We start from the raw sequence: 24166 nt of genomic DNA on the forward strand, positions 1-24166 counted from the left end.
TTTGCGGAATACAATGTACGACAGCCAGCTGAAATAAATGAATGAATTAACTCCAAGTGTTTCAATGCAAAATACAATATTACTAAATGTTATAACAATATTGTGATCAAATCAAAAGGAAGTGTGACACTGTTCGTCGAATAATACAGATAGTGGAAACCTAAAAAGGAAAAAGAAAATTATTAAGTGTGCTCCGATTATTGTTTGAATATAAAATGTGTTAATTCAATGAATAATTAAAATAGTGAAAGTGAAATTCACCTTGTGAACAAGTAATCATCATACAAGAAAGTGTACGTGCAAAATAGGTCATGGATCCCTGTTTGCGGAACACCATGTACGACAGCCAGCTGAAAGTAAATAAATGGATTAACTTCGATCGCCTTGATGCAAGATACAACACTACTAAACGTCATAGCAAGACTGTGAAAGCGTGACACTGTACATCGAATAACACAGATAGCAGGTAACCTGAAAAAAAAAAAAGGGGGAGAAAGATTACTACAAGTGCTCCAATTATTGTTTGAATATGAAACGTGATAGTTCAACGAATATTTAAAACAGTGAAGGTGCAACTTACCTTATAAACAATCAAACGCCATACAAGGAAGTGTACAGGCATGAATTTCACAGATTAGTAAAAGAAATAAAATAGCTGATAAGTATAGAAAGTCGTTAGGAAGATAATTAAGATAGATTAATTGGAAGCTAGTAATAGATAGAACCGGAGTAAAAAGATAGTATATTGTATTAACTATTATATCTAACATGTAGAAGCATATTTTGTAATACACAATAGCGGTCGCTCACACAATATATCATACACATATTGAATTAATAAATTAAACAGTACCTTTATGATCGCAGACATAGGATGATTGAAGGCAACCATAGTAAGTATCCAAGGTAATACCGAAGAATCTGATGATGTTGTGAGAATGATCCAGGTAAGCAACGCAGCATCAAAAATCTAAAAAGGAAAATTTTTTTTTTTTTTACAAACAATGTTAATCTAACAAATAAGACTTAATCACTAATAAAGGAACTAATTCATATCAAACATAAAATAATAACAATAAACATAAGCAATACAAGCAAACATAAGCAATAATAAAATTAATAGGGAAATAAGAAAGGTTAATAAACACAGAAATAGGTTAGAAACTAACCACGATAGACTAACTAAATATTAACAAGTCATGACTGAACTTAGTACCAAAGAATAAAGTTGTAGTACACGAAAACGACTGGTAACACAATACACAAAATACTAACTAAATTAAACGAGACTTATATAAACGCAAGTCACGTATAACCAAAACAATGACCATTGAAATTCGATAACAATATAACCCATGTTATTGCATTAAAGTAACACGCGGTATTTACACACACAATACCATGAAACACAAAACAACATTACAAAACACTACTAAATAAAATCATAACCAGTTATTTCAATAATACATTACTGTTGACATTAAAACAACACCATACCAGAGATACACGCGAGCGACCATGTTGAAAAAAAATCCGTCGCGCACACCCCACACACACACACCTCAACACGAATAATAACCAATACAATGTAATATAGGATCATGATAGCTATGTTAGGTACTAATAAAAAAAAAAAGAGAGAGGAGAGTGAGAGGAGGGTAAAAAGAAAAAAAAAAGAAATAATAAATAATAACTAACATAATCATAACATATTACATATATATTATATTATATACAGGGATACAATATTCATATAAAGGAACAGGTCCGAACGAAATATATAAAAAAAAAAAAAGAGAAAATATATTAATTGTTTTTGTATGTATGTACAGAACGAGTGGCGAACTCATCAATTCTGACATAGAAAACCCAGACGGACCCGAGCTCGCATTCAATCTGGAGGTGACGAAGGAGGTTGAGTCCTGCCTCTGTGCTCGGTTGATATGCTCCGTTTACCATTTTTATAGCGGCTATCCTTGTCAAGATTGTTTCGACAACCTAGATCCAGACGAGCAGGACCTATGTGAAGAGCCGCCCACTCATTTCCTATGCGGAGTACCTGCAAGTATACAAATATCATACTGCAGCATGTGCGATATAGACCTAGCGAACCTACAACCCACTATATCATGCCTCCAATGCATGATGGTCTACAATAATGTAACTCACCTTGAAAGAGAATTTTTAGTTCAAGGAATGATACTCCGCACCATCGAAATATAACGTACTTGTATACTTATACTATCTACCTGTAAACAAACAACATTAATAACTATACATATAATTTTCATTCATGTTTACCAATATATATACACGCATGTTTTAAAGTAGACGATATTTGCAACACTCACTTCCATTGACGATGCAAGTGACTCATAAAATAAACTGTCATATTTATACACACATATATATATATATATGAAAACAAGCTACATTTATGACATTTATACCTATTGATAATATATACTTATATATATTTATAACGATAAAATAAATCCCATTTATATTACTCACCAAAACGTATGCATATATGTATATAATTATAACTCAAGTAGCCTTCATAAAATTATCTTCACTGATAGCATATACATCAAACCTAAAATAAAACAAAGTTGTAATAAAGAAAAAAAGAAAGAAATGGAGGAAAGGGAGAAGACAAAATGTATAAATATAATTTCCTTTTCTATACACATATATATATATATATTAAAAGGTTATTCTTATTTCTAATAAACTCAAGAGTAAGAAACAATTTAATAAATTGCTAATAGCAAGATGAATCACCTGGTCATCGTATTTACCCTCATCAAAATAACATGTGGCCTGGTTGGATACGACTGCAATGACAATCACCTCAACGTTACCACCATCTCTTTAAACTCCATCGGGGACTGCAGCATACAACCTGCAACGACAGAAACCCAAGATATTTATATTCAACTACTGCAACTCTCAGAATTCGAATTTACCAATGTGAGGCAATGCAAGGTGCAAATAACTCGAATTATATATTACTGTGGCATGCACTCCCACACGTCGGCAGTGCATAATGGATTCGCCGAATACCTCCATGAAACAACTGCCCAACAATGGGAGCTGGGAAAAGGTCGTTGAACAAGCCACAGTAAGGCGAAGGAAACTGTTTAGACGCAAAGGACGGACACACTTATTGGCAACCACAACCACCCTCACCATGCAAATTTGATCAATACGACGTATTGTATGAGGGAATCGCTACAAAGATCCAGGAGAAAAGGACCAACGGGGAACCAGTGCAACCAGTTTACACACTAACAACACGGGAAGTAACATTCGCACTGACTAAAACTGGAGAACAACCAACGGCATCTGTATCCGCCTTGAGCGAATTCAGAGACGCCCTCAGTCAAATTTCCTCCGGAAATTTGAACTCCAAGGGCGGGGGTGTCACGTCCCGCGCTCCGCACGTGCCGTAACGAAGATACAAAATTACTATACGCAAATCAGCGCGAGAAAAATTTGTATACACCAAGGAACACACGCTACTACAAAACAAAATAAAAAATTAACAAATGAGGGCGACAAATAAATCCAACTATCAGTATAAAATAAAGTAAATAAAATCAATTAATAAACTGGACTAGATACGAACCAATCAAATAAACCAAGAATAAGAAGGATTATATATGACAAATTTGCAAAATAAAGGAAAAGGAGCAACAAGAAGATATACTACAATCAATCAACGAAGACGGAATATGTAAAATACAAAAGATAGAATTTAAATCAGTAAATAAAATTAATTAATGAATTAAACGAGTCGCGAACCAAACGAGTAAATCAAGAAATAAGAATAACTACAAAAGGAAAATAATTGAAACACCAGGAATATATGTGTATATAAATATATTTTATTCAATCAACGCAGCAACAACTTGGAGAGTTACATATAAATATAAACATATATGCCAAACATGTAATAACCCAGAAAATATTAGAAACAATACTTCCAATACTATACTAATAATACAAATCCAACATTACCAAACTATAAATATATGAGTATATAAAATCAATGAACTTATAGTCTAACGAATACATAAAACATACAATATTGCATTATTAAAGAAATAGAGGTTACATCGTCAGAAATATATATATATGTGTGCGCACTCTACATTATTAAATTAAAATTATTAATTTAAGATACATACTTAAAACTAGCCAACATTCGGGTAAAATAATTATAAATGAGAACTACATTACGTAACATGCATGTCTATATATATAAATATATAAATATATAATCTACACTCTAAACCAAACTACTACTAATAATCTAAATGAATATAAAAGAAATAGAACACACAACGCAACACTAGGGACTAAGTAACAACCTATCGACAGGCTAAAACGTTCAAAATAATTGACACCGCAACGACTTGAAGAATTGCAAACACAAAAATGAATATAAAAGAAATAGAACACACAACGCAACACTAGGGACTAAGTAACAACCTATCGACAGGCTAAAACGTTCAAAAATAATTAACACCGCCTCGACTGGGAGAAATGCGTACAGCATAAATATGTAAACCATATCAAACACATAATAATCTGGTAAACGATAGAAATAAAACTCTCAATACTACGTTGTCACATTACAAAACATATATGTATATATGAAAACAAATAATTGACATATAACCTCAAATACACAATTAAAGAATTTATATGAAAAGTCACACTATCAGAAATATATACATATATACTTATATGTGTGTATGCGTGTTCTATTCTACTAAATCAAAATTAACAATCTAGTAAACATAAAATAAACAATTAACATTTCACTTCGTATGAAACTACACCACTACAAGAAAGATGTATATGCATATATATATATATATATATACGTTTGTGTGTGTTTTATATTATTGAACACTATAAAATAAACTACTTAGCACAATAAATAACACTGTCGAAAAAATTACAAAACATTAGTCACTAAAATACATAATCAAAACTCGTGATCATTCTATTAAAGAATTACATATGAAAACTATACTACGAAACATGCATATATATATATATATATATATATATATATATATATATAATCTAGATTTTAAACCAAGCTATTAATAATCTAAATGAATATAAAAGATATAGAACATACACATAGCACTATTGAAACTAACTAACTACTTGTTAGCAAATCAAGCGATTAAAAATAATTAACACCGCCTCGACTGGGAGAATTGCGTACAGCATAAATATGTAAACCATATCGAACACATAATAATCTGGTAAACGATAGAAATAAAACTCTCAATACTACGTTGTCACATTACAAAACATATATGTATATATGAAAACAAATAATTGACATATAACCTCAAATACACAATTAAAGAATTTATATGAAAAGTCACACTATCAGAAATATATACATATATACTTATATGCGCGTGTGTGTATGCGTGTTCTATTCTACTAAATCAAAATTAACAATCTAGTAAACACGAAATAAACAATTAACATTTCACTTCGTATGAAACTACACCACTACAAGAAACATGTATATGCATATATATATATATATATATATATACGTTTGTGTGTGTTTTATATTATTGAACACTATAAAATAAACTACTTAGCACAATAAATAGCACTATCGAAAAAATTACAAAACATTAGTCACATTAAAATGACACACAATATAAATATATATATATATATATATTCACATGAACAATACTATTGTCATTTTAACAATAATAATAACAATAAATATACAGTCTAATTGCGGTAGAATAAGGGAAAACGAGCGACAGACAGAAAAATCAGTTCGATAAAACTAAAACCCCGCCACTGTAACCTCACTGATGACATTTGCGAACAGCCATGTTAGATTTATACGCGCACGTCGAAACACACGCAATGATTGTACGCATTGGATAAATACGAAATACTATATTTTTCACTTCGACTATACGTCAAAAACGCCGAAACAAGATTTACACATAATCGATAAATAGATCCGAGATCAATAGAAGTCACTGTATGCGAGGGACATTCGCGGGCGGCCATTTTGAAACATGCGTGGACTGATTCGTACGTGTTACAAAAAATAATAATAATAAAATTATACTTTCGATAGAAAAAAAGAAAAGAAAAGGAAAAGGAAAGAACAGCGGAAATAAATATTTAATACAAAATGGAACGTCGAGCCGAGGTAGCAATAAATAAAGACACGGGACAGGAAGGCCGGGGATTGGTGGAAATCAGCCGCGAGAAATGAATCATAAAACACATTGTTAACAATTTTATTATGCGAAAATTACTTTGTATAAAAAATATATATATATATATAATCGAGTAAAAAGAAAATATAAAACTAAACAAATATATTTAAAATGTATAAATAAATAAATATATATATATATATATATATAACTAACATATGAACGGGGTATATCCAAAGCGGCAAAATCGAAATCAAGAAGCTTCAGGATGGAACTGCCAACGCGTCATGCGCTGAATACATCGTTCGGAATCACACACGGTTCTTCGGAATCCCACTTTCTCTTGCGCTGAAACATCAAAATAGGAAAAGAGATCAAAACCACGAAAACAGCAAATATCGAAAATCAAATTAAATCCCGGAAGCAACCATAGCATGGAAATATTCTTCAAAACCAAACTCACGGAAGATAAATCAGAAGAAATCCTTATTGCGGGAGAGTGGCGGATCGCGCGTGTTGCCGGAGCAAGTGTCGATATAATAATGAGACTCTAGCCACCGGCCCTTCCACGCGCCGAAGAACAAAAATTATTCCCACAGTATTAACATAAAAATTCTCGAGAAAAGACTAGACCAGCATGGAAAGCTCCAAGCCTCCTAGACGCTACCTCAGCAGAAAATAGAACCGATGGGAACTAAGTCGAAATACAGATTTTTGCATTTTCTCACGTACCCGCGATGGGAATCTGGAAGTTAAAAGACAAGATAACGAAGCAAAGGAGACATCAACGATTACAGAATTTGCATTCTCTCACGTACGAGTTCGGGAACCCCAAACTGCAGCATCCCGATTCCCACGGAAGCGAACCACCAGTTGACCGCCACCCTGTGGGGGATGTTATTATAAATAAACGCAGCAACACAGAACATCGTCCATTATTCTGTCGCGAATTATACGTTACGTTTCAGTCCATTTTTTTGTCGCTAATTGTACGTTACGTTTCGGCTTGTTATTTTGTTGTCAATATATTGTCGTCTATCGCGCATTGCACCTCGACGGTCTCTTATTAATTGCTCAGCTTAAGTCACAATTAAATTAGAAATCTTTCTAAGTGTTCATTCCATTGGCGAGATTTAAAACATCTTTATAAATAAATATATTTATATCCGCGACGTTAATCCGAATAAATAAGCCGCAAGCTTATTCCGAGTGTATTTCTAATCAAAAATAAATAAACTAAAGTTTTAATAATAATTATACCTGAGTCGAATAATTAAACCAAATAAAAAAAAATTCACCGACGACTATTACGAGGCGATGGCCCCTGACGGAACAAGGTAAGAGTCTCAATTTTATAAAATTTCCTTCTTCTCTAGTAATTTCGCCACATCCAGGAACTGAATCCGATTTCCTTATCATCAATTAATACATTCAATTTCGTTTCAATTTTGAGAATAAACAAAGGGTCATTCGCTGCGTAGGCTTGCGAAAACGGTGTCTTCAATTACTGAAACACTCATTGATCTTCGCATTCCTCCTCCCACTGTTGGCAAAACATTGCCCATCTTTGGGCAAGGCTTGCGAAATCACACGAGTCTTACGCAGAGAAGACTATCAAATTAGATCTAATAGACCGATATTTTCATTCTTGCCATCGTTGTATACGATTATAAAATAGAATAATTCCCTTCTGAATCTTAACCGAAGGATCATTCGCTGTGTTGGGTTGTGGATAACGGTGTTTCGATTATCGAACCATCTATTGATCTTCGCATTCCTCCTCCCACTGTTGGCAAAATACTGCCCATCTTTGGGCAAGGCTTGCGAAATCACACGAACTCCACACAGAGAGGATCATTGAAATCATTTTCTCGTGATCACTCAATTCGGAAGGCAAGAAAATCGAAACGGTAAAAAAATCACCCTAACAAATGAACTAAGGTCCAGTTCAATGATAGATCCATTGGCGAAATTAAGAGAGGAGGAGAAGGAAACGTAAAGATAAAATTTGCATCAAACGAGGAAAATTCAAAGTCTTAACCAATCCATTAACGCGAACACTCTTGTTTTACCGTCCCTAAAACGCTATATATATATATATATATATATATATATATATATAACAACTTGAATAATTCCATATTCAAATTTAAATAAATTCTATACAACGAAATTGAACCGAACTCTCAAATAATTCCTACATACAGATATATACATACACACATATATATATATATATATATATATATATATATATATATGATTCTAAATAATTCTATACTGAAGTTTAGATAAATTCCGTGCGACCAAATCGAATACTTATTTTTATCCAACTTTAATCCTCTCCCGTGCGAGTATCCCTGCACATAGCAGGTTAGCCGAAAAACGTGGAAATTATTTTATCAGTAGCCTAACACTAGTCAACGCTATCCATAAGTAATTAATTTATCAATAGAATTATTTCGAAAATAAGTACAAGGAAATTTTTCTATTCGAAACAGTCCTCAGACTGTTTCTGGTGGCAGCAACTACCGTGTGAGAAATATTTCTTATACAGCCAATTAAATTTAAATCTTTCCCTTCAGATTAAATTAAAATCAAAAGTTTGAATTGACTTTAAACGAGTACGTAACAATAAACTTTCAACTTAGAAATAGATTTTAATCGAAAACCTTGATTCAATATCTTAAATATAATTATATCGTGTAAATTTTCCCCTCCTGACGAAACTCAACTAAATCGAACTAAATTAAATTAAATTAAATTAAACAAAACAAAATAAATTAAAACAAACACAAAAAACTAATTAAAATTAAAACAATAAAAAAAAAAAAAATCTTGCGAATTCAACGGTTTAAAATCAATTCAAACAAACAGGAACGTAACACGGAACAGCTCGCAAATCTCGATGATTTCGTCGATTTTGATGAAAACTGACCGTCATTTCCTTCCCGTTTGAGATATTTCGACGTTTAAACGCTCATTTCACTAATTTTTACGTGCAGAATGCAATGCACAACAGTTTAACCGTCGAAACAAGCGGAACAGCTCGCAAATCTCGATGATTTCTTCGATTTTGATGAAAACTGACCGTCATTTCCTTCCCGTTAGAGATATTTCGACGTTTAAACGCTCATTTCACTCCTTTTTACGTGCAGAATGCAATGCACAACAGTTTAACCGTCGAAACAAGCGGAACAGCTCGCAAATCTCGATGATTTCGTCGATTTTGATGAAAACTGACCGTCATTTCCTTCCCGTTTGAGATATTTCGACGTTTAAGCGCTCTTTTTACTCCTTTTTACGTGCAGAATGTAATAAACAACCGTTTAACCGTCGAAACAAGCGGAACAGCTCGCAAATCTCGATGATTTCGTCGATTTTGATGAAAACTGACCGTCGTTTCCTTCCCGTTTGAAATATTTCGACGTTTAAGCGCTCTTTTTACTCCTTTCTACGTGCAGAATGTAATAAACAACCGTTTAACCGTCGAAACAAGCGGAACAGCTCGCAAATCTCGATGATTTCGTCGATTTTGATGAAAACTGACCGTCATTTCCTTCCCGTTTGAGATATTTCGACGTTTAAGCGCTCATTTTACTCCTTTTTACGTGCAGAATGTAATAAACAACCGTTTAACCGTCGAAACAAGCGGAACAGCTCGCAAATCTCGATGATTTCGTCGATTTTGATGAAAACTGACCGTCATTTCCTTCCCGTTTGAGATATTTCGACGTTTAAGCGCTCTTTTTACTCCTTTTTACGTGCAGAATGTAATAAACAACCGTTTAACCGTCGAAACAAGCGGAACAGCTCGCAAATCTCGATGATTTCGTCGATTTTGATGAAAACTGACCGTCATTTCCTTCCCGTTTGAGATATTTCGACGTTTAAACGCTCATTTCACTCCTTTTTACGTGCAGAATGCAATGCACAACCGTTTAACCGTCGAAACAAGCGGAACAGCTCGCAAATCTCGATGATTTCGTCGATTTTGATGAAAACTGACCGTCATTTCCTTCCCGTTTGAGATATTTCGACGTTTAAGCGCTCTTTTTACTCCTTTTTACGTGCAGAATGCAATGCACAACAGTTTAAACGTCGAAACAAGCGGAACAGCTCGCAAATCTCGATGATTTCGTCGATTTTGATGAAAACTGACCGTCATTTCCTTCCCGTTTGAGATATTTCGACGTTTAAGCGCTCTTTTTACTCCTTTTTACGTGCAGAATGTAATAAATAACCGTTTAACCGTCGAAACAAGCGGAACAGCTCGCAAATCTCGATGATTTCGTCGATTTTGATGAAAACTGACCGTCACTTCCTTCCCGTTTGAGATATTTCGACGTTTAAGCGCTCATTTTACTCCTTTTTACGTGCAGAATGTAATAAACAACCGTTTAACCGTCGAAACAACCGGAACAGCTCGCAAATCTCGATGATGTCGTCGATTTTGATGAAAACTGACCGTCATTTCCTTCCCGTTTGAGATATTTCGACGTTTAAGCGCTCTTTTTACTCCTTTTTACGTGCAGAATGTAATAAACAACCCTTTAACCGTCGAAACAAGCGGAACAGCTCGCAAATCTCGATGATTTCGTCGATTTTGATGAAAACTGACCGTCATTTCCTTCCCGTTTGAGATATTTCGACGTTTAAGCGCTCTTTTTACTCCTTTTTACGTGCAGAATGTAATAAACAACCGTTTAACCGTTGTCACGTCCCGCGCTCCGCACGTGCCGTAACGAAAATACAAAGCTACTATACGGAAATCAGCGCGAGTAAAATTTGAATAGACCAAGGAACACACGCTACTGCAAAACAAAATAAAAGATTAACGAATAAGGGCGACTATAGACTAACTATAGGGATGAATATATACGAAACACAAAATATGTAGAATAAAATCAACCAATAAATAAATATATGCACATAACACTAAATAAATCTACCAATAACCGACACGATATTTAAAAACCTATGGTTCAATAAATCAACCAATAAATAAAATATAGGTATATAACATCAAATAAACCTACCAATATCCTATGAACTTGATAACTTGGCAAAGGATAAACCACGATTCGAAAAACTAACCGATAACTATCAGTATAAAATAAAGTCAATTAATAAACTGGACTAGATACGAACCGATCAAATAAAACAAGAATAAGTAGGATTATATATGACAAATTCGCAAAGGAGCAACAAGAAGATATACTACAATCAATCAACGAAGACGGAATATGTGAAATACAAAAGAAGAATTTAAATCAGTAAATAAAAATTAATTAATGAATTAAACGAGTGGCGAACCAAACGAGTAAATCAAGAAATAAGAATGACTACAGAAGGGAAATAATTGAAACAGCGGGAATACATTTTTTTTAATTAACAAAACAAATGATCAAAACAACTAACATCGCAGCAACTTGGAGTATTATACACAAATATATACATATATGTTAAACACATAACAATTTAGTAAATATTAGAAATAAAACTTTCAATACTATGTAACAAATCCAAAATTATCAAATTTCAAATATATATGCATATACGAAATCAAATGGTTAACAGTCTAATAAACACCTAACCTAAAATACACAATACTACACTATTAAAAAAAAAAAAAAAAAAAACTTATATAAAAATCACATTGACGGAAATATGTATATGTGTGCGCATTCTATACTATTAAATCAAATTAACAATCTGGTAAACATAAAATACATAATCAAAACTCGTGCTCATTCTAGTAAAGAACTACATATGAAAACTATACTACGAAACATGCATGTCTATATATATATATATAAAACCTAGATTTTAAACCAAGCTATTAATAATCTAATATAAAAGATATAGAACATACACATAGTACTATTGAAACTAACCAACTAACTACTTGTTAGCAAATCCAGCGATTAAAAATAATTAACACCGCCTCGACTGGGAGAATTGCGTACAGCATAAATATGTAAACCATATCAAACACATAATAATCTGGTAAACTTTCAATACTACGTTGTCACATTACAAAACATATAGGTATATATATATATAAAAACAAATAATTGACATATAACCTCAAATACACAATTAAAGAATTTTTTAACAAAAAAAAAAAAAAAAAAAAGAAAGGTCACACTATCAGAAATATATATATATATATACTTATGTGTGTGTATGCGTGTTCTATTCTACTAAATCAAAATTAACTAGTAAACATAAAATAAATAATTAAAACTAGCCAACATTTCAGTAAAGAATTTCATGAAACATGCACGCATACATACAAAATCTATATTTTAAACCAAATTATTAATAATCTAAATGAATATAAAAGATATAGAACATACAGTACTATTGAAACTAACCGACTAACTACTTGTTAGCAAATCCAGCGATTAAAAATAATTAACACCGCCTCGATTGGGAGAATTGCGTACAGCATAAATATGTAAACCATATCAAACACATAATAATCTGGTAAACTTTCAATACTACGTTGTCACATTACAAACATATAGATATATATATATATATAAAAACAAATAATTGACATATAACCTCAAATACACAATTAAAGAATTCTTTTTAACAAAAAAAAAGAGAAAGGTCACACTATCAGAAATATATACATATATACTTATGTGTGTGTATGCGTGTTCTACTCTACTAAATCAAAATTAACTAGTAAACATAAAATAAATAATTAAAACTAACCAACATTTCAGTAAAGAATTTCATGAAACATGCACGCATACATACAAAATCTATATTTTAAGCCAAATTATTAATAATCTAAATGAACATAAAAGAAGTAGAACACACAACATAACATTATTTAAACTAACTAACATTCGGATAACCTCAGAGAATTTTATATGAAAACTACACAAAAAAAGAGAGAGAAAAAATATATATGTATATTTATATATATGTGTGTACTTTATGTTATCGAACATTCTACTCAAAACAATAAAACAATGCTATTAATGAGTTATAAAATTTAACAACAATACTATTCGCATGTTATTATATGAACACACAATATATAAATATAGTATATATATATGTATATATATATATATATATATTATAAATACACAAACAATACTATCCTAACTGCGCTAGAATAAAGAAAATTAAGGCGGAGAAATAATTATTTCAATATTAAATAAAGCAAAGACCCGTCACTATACTGGAGATATTCACGAACAGCCATCTTAGATTGTCATAGCTCTTACACGTGTGCATCGGAACACATGCAATAGTTATACGCATTAAATAAGTGCAAAATAATGTTATTCTCGCCTCAACTACACGTCAAACATAAAAAAAGGGGGTTTTAATAATTAACAAATAAATAATAGATTCGATATTAACAAAAGTCACTATATGCTAGGGACATTCACAGGCGGCCATTTTGGATAATCCACATGCGTATTAACCTTCTTGCTTTACAAATAAATTATATTCTCAATCAATAAAAAAAAAAAAAAAAAAGAAAGAAAAGAAAAAAAAAAAGAGAAAAAAAAAAAGAAGAGAATAAATATTTAGTACAAATGGGAGATCGTAATAAGGAAAGAATAAGTAATAATTAATACCTAATCAGCCGTAAGGAACAATCGTGAAAACACATTGTTAAGATTAATTAACATTTTTTCAAAATTGAATAAATCCTATGTGTAACTACATTATCGAACACAAATGTAAAAAAATATATATATATATATATATTATAAAAGAAATACAAAATAAAATATATAACTACACTATCAAACACAAATGTAAAAAAAAAAAAAAAAAAAAAATATATATATATATATATATATTATAAAAGAAATACAAAATAAAATATATAACTACACTATCAAACACAAATGTAAAAAAATATATATATATATATTATAAAAGAAATACAAAATAAAATATATAAAAGTATACACACGTACTTAACAAACATAAAAAGAAATAAATTATGAAACAAGTATATAAACATATATATATATGTATATATATATATATATTTAACATACAACCAAAATAAAAGAAAACCGAAATTGTTAAACGGCGAAACTACAAATACAGAGCAACTATACTAAATCGAAATCAGGACAAGGAGCTCCAGGATAAAGCTCGCTAAACTTACACATACACCAATAACGTACGACAGGGGAAATTCCCCTTTCTCCAGAAGCATGATGGCGAAGATGTGCCTCCAGAACTACTTCAGGGATTTCATCAGGAAAACGCACCTTCGCGCAACGGTCAGTATCAACAACTTCAAATAGAGGAAAATCCCACTCGAGTATGACGGTTTCCGCATCAAAGAAGCTTTCGTCAACAACAGCAGAATTGTCAGAACTCGATTCCAAGGAATCAGCACTGATGTCACGCAACTCCTCCAACAACTTTGGTTCTCGTACTTGGTCACAATACCTCATACGTTTGCTGGGTCCTCCCGAATCACTCATGGATTCTTCGCTATCCCTCTTCCTCTTCCGCTAGAATAATACAAATAGAGCTTAATGGAACAAAACGGGATAAATTAAGCGGACTAAAAACAAGACAAAATACGCACTCGCGAAGCCTGCATAAGAACCTCTGATAAAATTGCCTCCGCAACCATCGTCCAAACGTCAAAGTCCAAATCACCGAAATCTACGTTTATGAAAATAGCAAAAATCGAAAATCAAATTAAATCCCAAAAGCAACCATAACATGGAAATATTCATCAAAACCAAACTTACCCAAGATAAACCAAAAGAAATCCTTGCTGCGGGAGAGTGGCGGATCGCGCGTGTTGCCGGGGCAAGTGTCGATATAATAATGAGACTCTAGCCACCGGCCCTTCCACGCGCCGAAGAACAAAAATTATTCCCACAGTACTAACATAAAGATTCTCAAGAAAAAGACTAGACCAGCATGGAAGGCTCCAAGCCTCCTAGACGCTACCTCAGCAGAAAATAGAACCGATGGGAACTAAGTCGAAATACGGATTTTTGCATTCTCTCACGTACCCGCGATGGGAATCTGGAAGTTAAAAGACAAGATAACGAAGCAAAGGAGACATCAACGATTACAGAATTTGCATTCTCTCACGTACGAGTTCAGGAACCCCAAAACTGCAGCATCCCGATTCCCACGGAAGCGAACCACCAGTTGACCGCCACCCCGTGGGGGATGTTATTATAAATAAGCGCAGGAACATAGAAGATTTTCAATATATTGTCGTCATTCGCGCATTGCACCTAGACGGTCTCTTATTAATTGCTCAGTTTAAGTCACAAATTAAGTTAGAAATCTTTTTAAGTGTTCATTTCATTGGCGAGATTTAAAAAAAAAAAAAAAAAAAAAAAACATCCTCATAAATAAATATATTTATACCCGCGACGTTTATCCGAATAAATAAGCCGCAAGCTTATTTAGAGTGTATTTCTAATCAAAAATAAATAAACTACAGTTCTAATAATAATTATACCTGAGTCGAATAACTAAACCAAATAAAAAAAAAAATTTCACCGACGACTATTACGAGCCGATGGCCCCTGACGGAACAAGGTAAGAGTCTCAATTTTTATAAAATTTTCTTCTTCTCTAGTAACTTCGCCACATCCAGGAACCGAATCCGATTTACTTATCATCAATTAATACATTCAATTTCGTTTCAATTTTGAGAATAAACGAAGGGTCATTCGCTGCGTAGGCTTGTGAAAACGGTGTCTTCAATTACTGAAACACTCATTGATCTTCGCATTCCTCCTCCCACTGTTGGCAAAACATTGCCCGTCTTTGGGCAAGGCTTGCGAAATCACACGAGTTTTACGCAGAGAAGACTATCAAATTAGATCTAATTGACCGATATCTTCATTCTTGCCATCGTTGTATACAATTATAAAATAGAATAATTCCCTTCTGAATCTTAACCAAAGGATCATTCGCTGTGTTGGGTTGTGGATAACGGTGTTTCGACTATCGAACCATCTATTGATCTTCGCATTCCTCCTCCCACTGCTGGCAAAATACTGCCCATCTTTGGGCAAGGTTTGCGAAATCACACGAACCCCACACAGAGAGGATCATTGAAATCACTTTCTCGTAAACACTCAATTCGGAAGGCAAGAAGATCGAAACGGTAAAAAAAAAAAAAAAAAAAAAAAAAAAAAAAATCACTCTAACAAATGAACTAAGGTCCAGTTCAATGATAGATTCATTGGCGAAATTAAGAGAGGAGGAGAAGGAAACGTAAAGATAAAATTTGCATCAAACGAAGAAAATTCGAAATCTTAACCAATCCATTAACGCGAACACTCTTGTTTTACCGTCCCTAAAACGCTATATATATATATATATATATATATATACATATATATAACAACTTGAATAATTCCATATTCAAATTTAAATAAATTCTATACAACGAAATTGAACCGAACTCTCAAATAATTCCTACATACAGATATATACATACACATATATATATATATATATATAATTTTAAATAATTCTATACTGAAGTTTAGATAAATTCCGTGCGAACAAATCGAATACTTATTTTTATCCAACTTTAATCCTCTCCCGTGCGAGTATCCCTGCACATAGCAGGTTAGCCGAAAAACGTGGAAATTATTTTATCAGTAGCCTAACACTAGTCAACGCTATCCATAAGTAATTAATTTATCAATAGAATTATTTCGAAAATAAGTACAAGGAAATTTTTCTATTCGAAACAGTCCTCAGACTGTTTCTGGTGGCAGCAACTACCGTGTGAGAAATATTTCTTATACAGCCAATTAAATTTAAATCTTTCCCTTCAGATTAAATTAAAATCAAAAGTTTGAATTGACTTTAAACGAGTACGTAACAATAAACTTTCAACTTAGAAATAGATTTTAATCGAAAACCTTGATTCAATATCTTAAATATAATTATATCGTGTAAATTTTCCCCTCCTGACGAAACTCAACTAAATCGAACTAAATTAAATTAAATTAAATTAAACAAAACAAAATAAATTAAAACAAACACAAAAAACTAATTAAAATTAAAACAATAAAAAAAAAAAAAAATCTTGCGAATTCAACGGTTTAAAATCAATTCAAACAAACAGGAACGTAACATTAGAGGGTTATATTTTTGGTGGCAGCGGTGGGATACGCTCCACAGAGGATTAAAGTTGTTACATTTATCAATAAATTATATACCTAAGAAATAATGGCGACCGGGCTAGAATCATTAGACGAAGACTTAATCTTGACGTTATCGGAAAAACTTAAAGCATGGGATGCGAATTTTCGCGACATGAGTACAAAACTCGCTGAAGTACAAAATGGCGTGTATGAACTCAAATCAAAAAGGGAACCTGAATCACCCGTATCGCCGCCGGGAACCCAACAAGAGACAATACAGCCAGGCGGATATGTCCAACCGATTAAACTAAAAGACGCGATCGAGTCGGTACCAGTGTTCGACGGCTATCGACCATCGGTATTTCACTTTTTAAGAGCTTGCGAGCGCGCGCGAAATATGATTCCTAGGTATCAAGAACCACAATTAGTAAAATTATTAACCAATAAACTCCGTGGACACGCGTTCCTCGCCATCGAAGATACGGAATTAAGAAGCCTAAACGATTTTGCAAATAAATTAAAGGATCTGTTCGGCCCAAAGAAATCTCTTAACGAATATAAAGGAGAATTAGGGACGATATTTCAACGACCCGGAGAAAACATATTAGATTATATGGATCGCGTTAGAAATCTTAGATTAGCAATAATGGACGGAGAAAGGGGCGACTACGGGATTATATCCCCCGACATCCAAGATACAATAGACTGGGAAACAAGAGAAGCCTTCGTTAAGGGACTCCCGAACGAGGTATATATGCGAGTAAAGCTAGCAGGATACCACACTTTAGAAGACGCGTATCGCCAAGCCGTCAAAGCAACACACGAATTAAAACAAATAAACGATAGAACGCGACCCCAACGACCGATACCTCCGAACAATTACAAACGCGAAAACGTACGTCCTTTGAACACTAACAACAATGTCAGGAATAACCGCCAAGATCGAAGATCAGTACCTCCATCACAGAATTACTCAAATGCTCCGAGACAAAATATTATCACATGTAACTATTGTAAAAAACCTGGGCATTTAGTAAAAGATTGCTACAAATTTAAAGCCCGTGTAGATGCCGGAATAATCGTACCCTATGCTTCGAGACAATCGGGAAACCAAACACGTCCTTCGGGAGAATGGGGCGAGCCTCGAAGGAACGATACGCCGAATCGCCCAAGAGTGCAAGCAGCAACCAGGAGACCGGCGCCGACGGCAACGAACAGAACAAGGGTAGCCGCCCCCGCAAGATCGACTCCACCACCTATAATGAGGAACAGGGCAAACGCAAAGCCGACCGAGAGGACGAACGAACAAGTATTAAATACTGTGGGAGAGACATCCCACAACCAAACGAGGTCACAAACAGAAAATTCAGAATCTCAAGTCAAGAAGGAAAAGGTGAAGCACAAGCAACCGGCGAAGGAGGATCACCAGGAGTTAGATTCGGATTCGGAAGGCGACCTCTCCGAATTATTTCAATAAAATTTAACGATTCCCCAACGACACCAACTGCGCGAATAGTTTCCCCAGAACTAAAAACTAAGACGAGTTTATTATTAGACTCTGGATCGGAGATTAATATTATCAAGAAAACTGCTTTACGCGATTCAGCCATCATCGACGATAAAGAATCAATTGAAGTGCGAGGAATTACGGCAACGAGCCTGGTCTCCCTAGGGCAGACGGTAATACAGGTTGCGGGCCATCCGGTTATTTTTCATGTAGTCGATGATTCATTGCTAATCGATCAAGACGGAATCCTGGGATCCGAATTTTTTGCAGGATGTAAGGCTCGTTTGGACTATGAGGGAAAACATATCAAATGGGGAAATATTTATATTCCCTTTGATACTAAAGAAAAGATAATTATACCTAAGCGAAGCTCAGTAACGTGTTCAGTAAATATCGCAAATCCAGAGATGAAAGAAGGATTTATTCCCAGAATCGAGCCAATCAAGGGAATCTATTTTGGTAATGCAGTTGTGAGGAATTATAGAGGAAAATGTTACATAAGGATAATAAATACTACCTCGAGGAATTACGAATTCACAACACCAACAATGGTAATTAAAGAATTTGAAAACCCCCCCCCGCTTCCTAGGACGGCGTGTAATACAGTTTTAAAATCGAAGGAGAGTAGATACGATCAAATAATTGAGTTACTACGGCTCGAACACTTAAACGAAGAAGAAAAGGAAAACGTTCAAAGGTTGATTCGTAATAATCAAGATAGATTTCATATTCCAGGAGATGCACTTGAAGCAACTGGAGTTTTGGAACATAAAATAATTACAACGGATAATATACCAGTTAATACTAAACAGTATCGATATCCACCAGTACATCGAGAAGAAATAAATCGACAAATTCAAGAATTACTAGATACGGATGTAGTGGAACCGTCGATATCTCCATATAATTCCCCGTTATGGATAGTACCCAAAAAATCCGACTCGCAAGGAAACAAACGCTGGAGATTAGTTATTGATTATAGGAAATTAAACGATAAAACGATCGGCGATGCTTTCCCACTACCCAACATTACAGAAATATTGGATCAATTAGGAAGTGCGAAATATTTTTCCACGTTTGACTTAGCATCGGGCTTTCACCAGATCCGTATGTCACAAGAAGACGCCCACAAAACTGCATTTTCGACACCATATGGACATTATCAATTCAAAAGAATGCCTTTTGGACTAAAGAATGCCCCAGCGACATTTCAACGTTTGATGAACTCAGTGTTATCCGGTCTACAAGGAATAGAACTATTCGTCTATCTGGATGATATAGTGATCTATTCTAGGTCCCTTCAAGAACATGAAATTAAATTTAATAAGTTAATGGAAAGACTGAGGGCAGCTAAATTACGATTACAGCCCGATAAGTGCGAATTTTTACGACACGAAGTGAATTATTTAGGACATATAATTAGTGAAGATGGAGTAAAACCCGATCCGAAGAAAATCGAAGCCGTATCAAAATTTCCGCGACCCAAAAGAGTGAAAAATATCAAACAATTTTTGGGATTAGCAGGATACTACAGAAGATTTATACCCGATTTCTCCAAGGTCGCAAAACCATTGACACAACTATTGAAGAAAGACACTCCCTTTAAATGGACGGAAAATCAAGACAAGGCATTCGAAGATTTAAAGGCAGCACTAATGACAAAACCCATTCTACAATATCCGGATTTTTCTAAACCTTTTAACCTTACTACAGACGCATCAGGGTATGCTATAAGCGGTGTACTAAGTCAAGGGCCAATCGGAAAAGATTTACCGATTGCGTATGCCTCAAGACTATTGAATTCTGCTGAACAAAACTACTCTACCATAGAAAAGGAGTGTCTGGCAATCGTTTACAGCGCGATGCATTTCCGACCGTATCTTTACGGAAGGAAATTTACTATCGTAACCGATCATAAACCCTTAGTCTGGATGCATTCTATCAAAGACCCTACATCGAGAATTTGGAAATGGAAATTGAAATTATCGGACTTTGAATTCGATATTGTGTACAAGGAAGGTAGGGCGAATGCAAACGCTGACGCATTATCTAGGAATCCTCCGGAAATTTGTCTACCAATCAGAAGGAGAGAGGAAGTCTCACCAATTCGCTATCCTGTCTCAAAAAGATTCGAAAAGGATACATCGTCTGAAGACTCTCCCATATTCGAAACTAAACCACGCGGCTTGCCTCAACCCACTGATCCTGCAAAACGAGAAAAGGTTTGTGCTCGGAAGTACCTTGCATTGGAAGAAACGCCCGTAAAATATTTTGACGAAGCACTAGCCGAGCTCGATGTAAATAAAGAAATAACTGATCGAGGGAAAAGGAGAATGGGTACAACAAGCGACGAGGAGTATTCCGCCGAAACTCCAGAACTAACTCGACAACGAGAAAGGGATACGCATGTCTCAAAAAGATTCAAATTGGATACGTCAACCGAAGATTCTCCCATATTCGAAGCTAAACCACGCGCCTGGCCTCAAGCCAGTGATTCGAAAAATCAAGGAAAGGTTTATACCCGAAAACATCGTACAATAGAAGAAACCCCCATAAAATATTTTGATCAGGCACTGGCAGAAGTCGATGTAAATATAGATAGAGGAATAACCAAGCGAGAAAAAGAAGACACAGATACGACAGGCGAAGAAGAGCTCTCTACTGTAATTCCGGAATTAATTCCACAACGAGAAAAGGACCAGAGACCTACAATAATTGCGGAACAAAAAATTTCAGAAACCCGAGATTCAATTACAAGAGTAAATGACCATAAAATAATATTCATAGATGTACATGGCAACCCGATAGATAAAGGAGCCTTAGAAATGAAAGAGATGGGAAAATTGCCTCGTTACGAAGATTTAATGTTGGAAAAAGCAAGATTGAACTGCGATTCCGGGAAATACATCGTATCTCTACCAATAAAGGAAAATAGGAATATTCCAATAGCACCAGAAAATTTATTAAACTCACTACGATCTCTACTAGATGTAGTAAATGAAAAACAATTTACTTCCTTTAGCATTAGCAAAGGAAATTTGGAGGAAATACCCTGGCGATATACAATCAGAAAATTAAAAGAAATATTTATGGAAAAAACCCTAACCATCACTATTTGCACGGGGGAAGTAATTACCCCGCCTGTGGAAGCGCGAAACAACATAATACGAGAAAAACATGAATCAAGTGTAGCAGGACACAAGGGAATAACAAAAACTTATCAAAGAATACGACAATATTATTATTGGGAAAACATGAAAAAGGAAATTCAAGATTACGTAAACACATGTAAGGAATGTCAATTGAAGAAACTCACAAGAATAAAAGCAAAACAACCGATGGTACTTACAGACACACCAGGTAAAGCGTTCGACAAGATTAGTATGGATATTGTAGGTCCATTGCCAAAAACTCAAAAGGGGAATGAATATATTTTAACTATCCAAGATTTATTAACAAAATACTCTATCGGGATTTCAATAGGAGGAATCTCTTCAGCCGAGGTAGCGGATGCATTCGTAAAGCAATTTATTTGTCGTTTCGGATCACCGAGAGCTATCCTCACTGATCAAGGAACAAACTTCACATCCTCGCTAATGAAGAAAGTAGCAAAGAGATTCCGCATCAAACAATATACCACGACGGCATATCATCCACAAAGTAACGGTTCGATCGAAAGATCCCACCACGTACTGATTGAATATCTCAAGCTATACATTGAAAATTCCAAAAACTGGGACGAATGGGTAGAATTAGCTATGTTTTCCTATAATACTTCTGTACACGAAGGAACGAAATTCTCTCCGCACGAATTAGTCTTTGGACATTTAGCCAGAGAGCCTACAGGTGAAGTAATAATCGAAGAGAACATGGAACCAACATACGCAGAATACCTCGGAGATCTGTTCGATAAAATTAACACGGTACAACGAATAGCAAGGGAAAATTTGATAAAATCTAAACTAAAATCAAAAGAATACTACGACCGACGAATCAACCCTCAAAATTTTAAAGTAGGGGATTCAGTATATCTATTAAAAGAACCTAGTAAAGGAAAATTCTCCGATCAATATACTGGACCACATAAAGTGCTAGAAATCTTGCAAAACCAAAACGTCAAGATTGAAGTAAAAGGGATTCCGCGAACAGTGCACCTAAACAAGTTAAAACTAGCGCATAACCGAAGTAAACAATAGACAAAACGATTTCAGTGGGCAAAATAGTACAATACTGTATATTGTAGTGCTGCTCGTTGAATAATACAAATAGTGGAAACCTAAAAAAAAAAAAAAAAAAAAAAAAAAAAAAAAAAAAAAAAAAAAAAAGAGAGAGAGAAAAAAATATATAAAAAAAAAAAGAGAGAGAAAAATTATTAAGTGTGCTCCGATTATTGTTTGAATATAAAATGTGTGAATTCAATGAATAATTAAAATAGTGAAAGTGAAAGTTACCTTGTGAATAAGTAATCAACATGCAAGAAAGGTGTACGTGCAAGTATAGGTTGTGAATCTTTATTTGTGGAACGTAATGTACGACAACTACCTAAAATAAGTGAATAAATTAGTTTCAATTGTTTCAGTGCAAAATACAAGATTACTAAATGTCATAATTAAAACAAAAGCAAGTGTGACTCTGTTCGTCGAATAATACAGATAGTGGAAACCTAAAAAGAAAAAGAAAATTATTAAGTGTGCTCCGATTATTGTTTGAATATAAAATGTGTGAATTCAATGAATAATTAAAATAGTGAAAGTGAAAGTTACCTTGTGAATAAGTAATCAACATGCAAGAAAGGTGTACGTGCAAGTATAGGTTGTGAATCTTTATTTGTGGAACGTAATGTACGACAACTACCTAAAATAAGTGAATAAATTAGTTTCAATTGTTTCAGTGCAAAATACAAGATTACTAAATGTCATAATTATATTGTGGTTAAAACAAAAGCAAGTGTGACTCTGTTCGTCGAATAATACAGATAGTGGAAACCTAAAAAGAAAAAGAAAATTATTAAGTGTGCTCCGATTATTGTTTGGATATAAAATGTGTTAATTCAATGAATAATTAAAACAGCGAAAGTGAAGTTTACATTGTGAACAAGTAATCATCATACAAGAAAGTGTATGTGCAAATATAGGTTATGGATCCCTGTTTGCGGAATACAATGTACGACAGCCAGCTGAAATAAATGAATGAATTAACTTCAAGTGTTTCAATGCAAAATACAATATTACTAAATGTTATAACAATATTGTGATCAAATCAGAAGGAAGAGTGACACTGTTCGTCGAATA

The 24166-nt window shown here is 34.0% G+C and overlaps 1 long non-coding RNA gene across 2 annotated transcripts; it reads right to left on the reverse strand.

Annotated features, from left to right (window-relative positions):
• Nucleotides 1–31: 31 nt before the first annotated feature.
• Nucleotides 32–23986, reverse strand: LOC138189102 (uncharacterized). Of its 2 annotated transcripts, none has more exons than XR_011175895.1 (3): nucleotides 23962–23986; nucleotides 262–350; nucleotides 32–160 (listed from the first exon to the last, which is right to left on the reverse strand). It is a non-coding gene; the product is annotated as an uncharacterized LOC138189102 (long non-coding RNA). The 2 variants fall into 2 exon arrangements; XR_011175894.1 differs by lacking the exon at nucleotides 23962–23986 and adding an exon at nucleotides 854–962.
• Nucleotides 23987–24166: the final 180 nt, after the last annotated feature.

The sequence above is a fragment of the Bombus flavifrons genome, chromosome 18 (assembly GCF_040668555.2).
Source record: "Bombus flavifrons isolate JBK064 chromosome 18, iyBomFlav1_principal, whole genome shotgun sequence".
In the NCBI taxonomy this organism is placed as follows: domain Eukaryota; kingdom Metazoa; phylum Arthropoda; class Insecta; order Hymenoptera; family Apidae; genus Bombus; species Bombus flavifrons.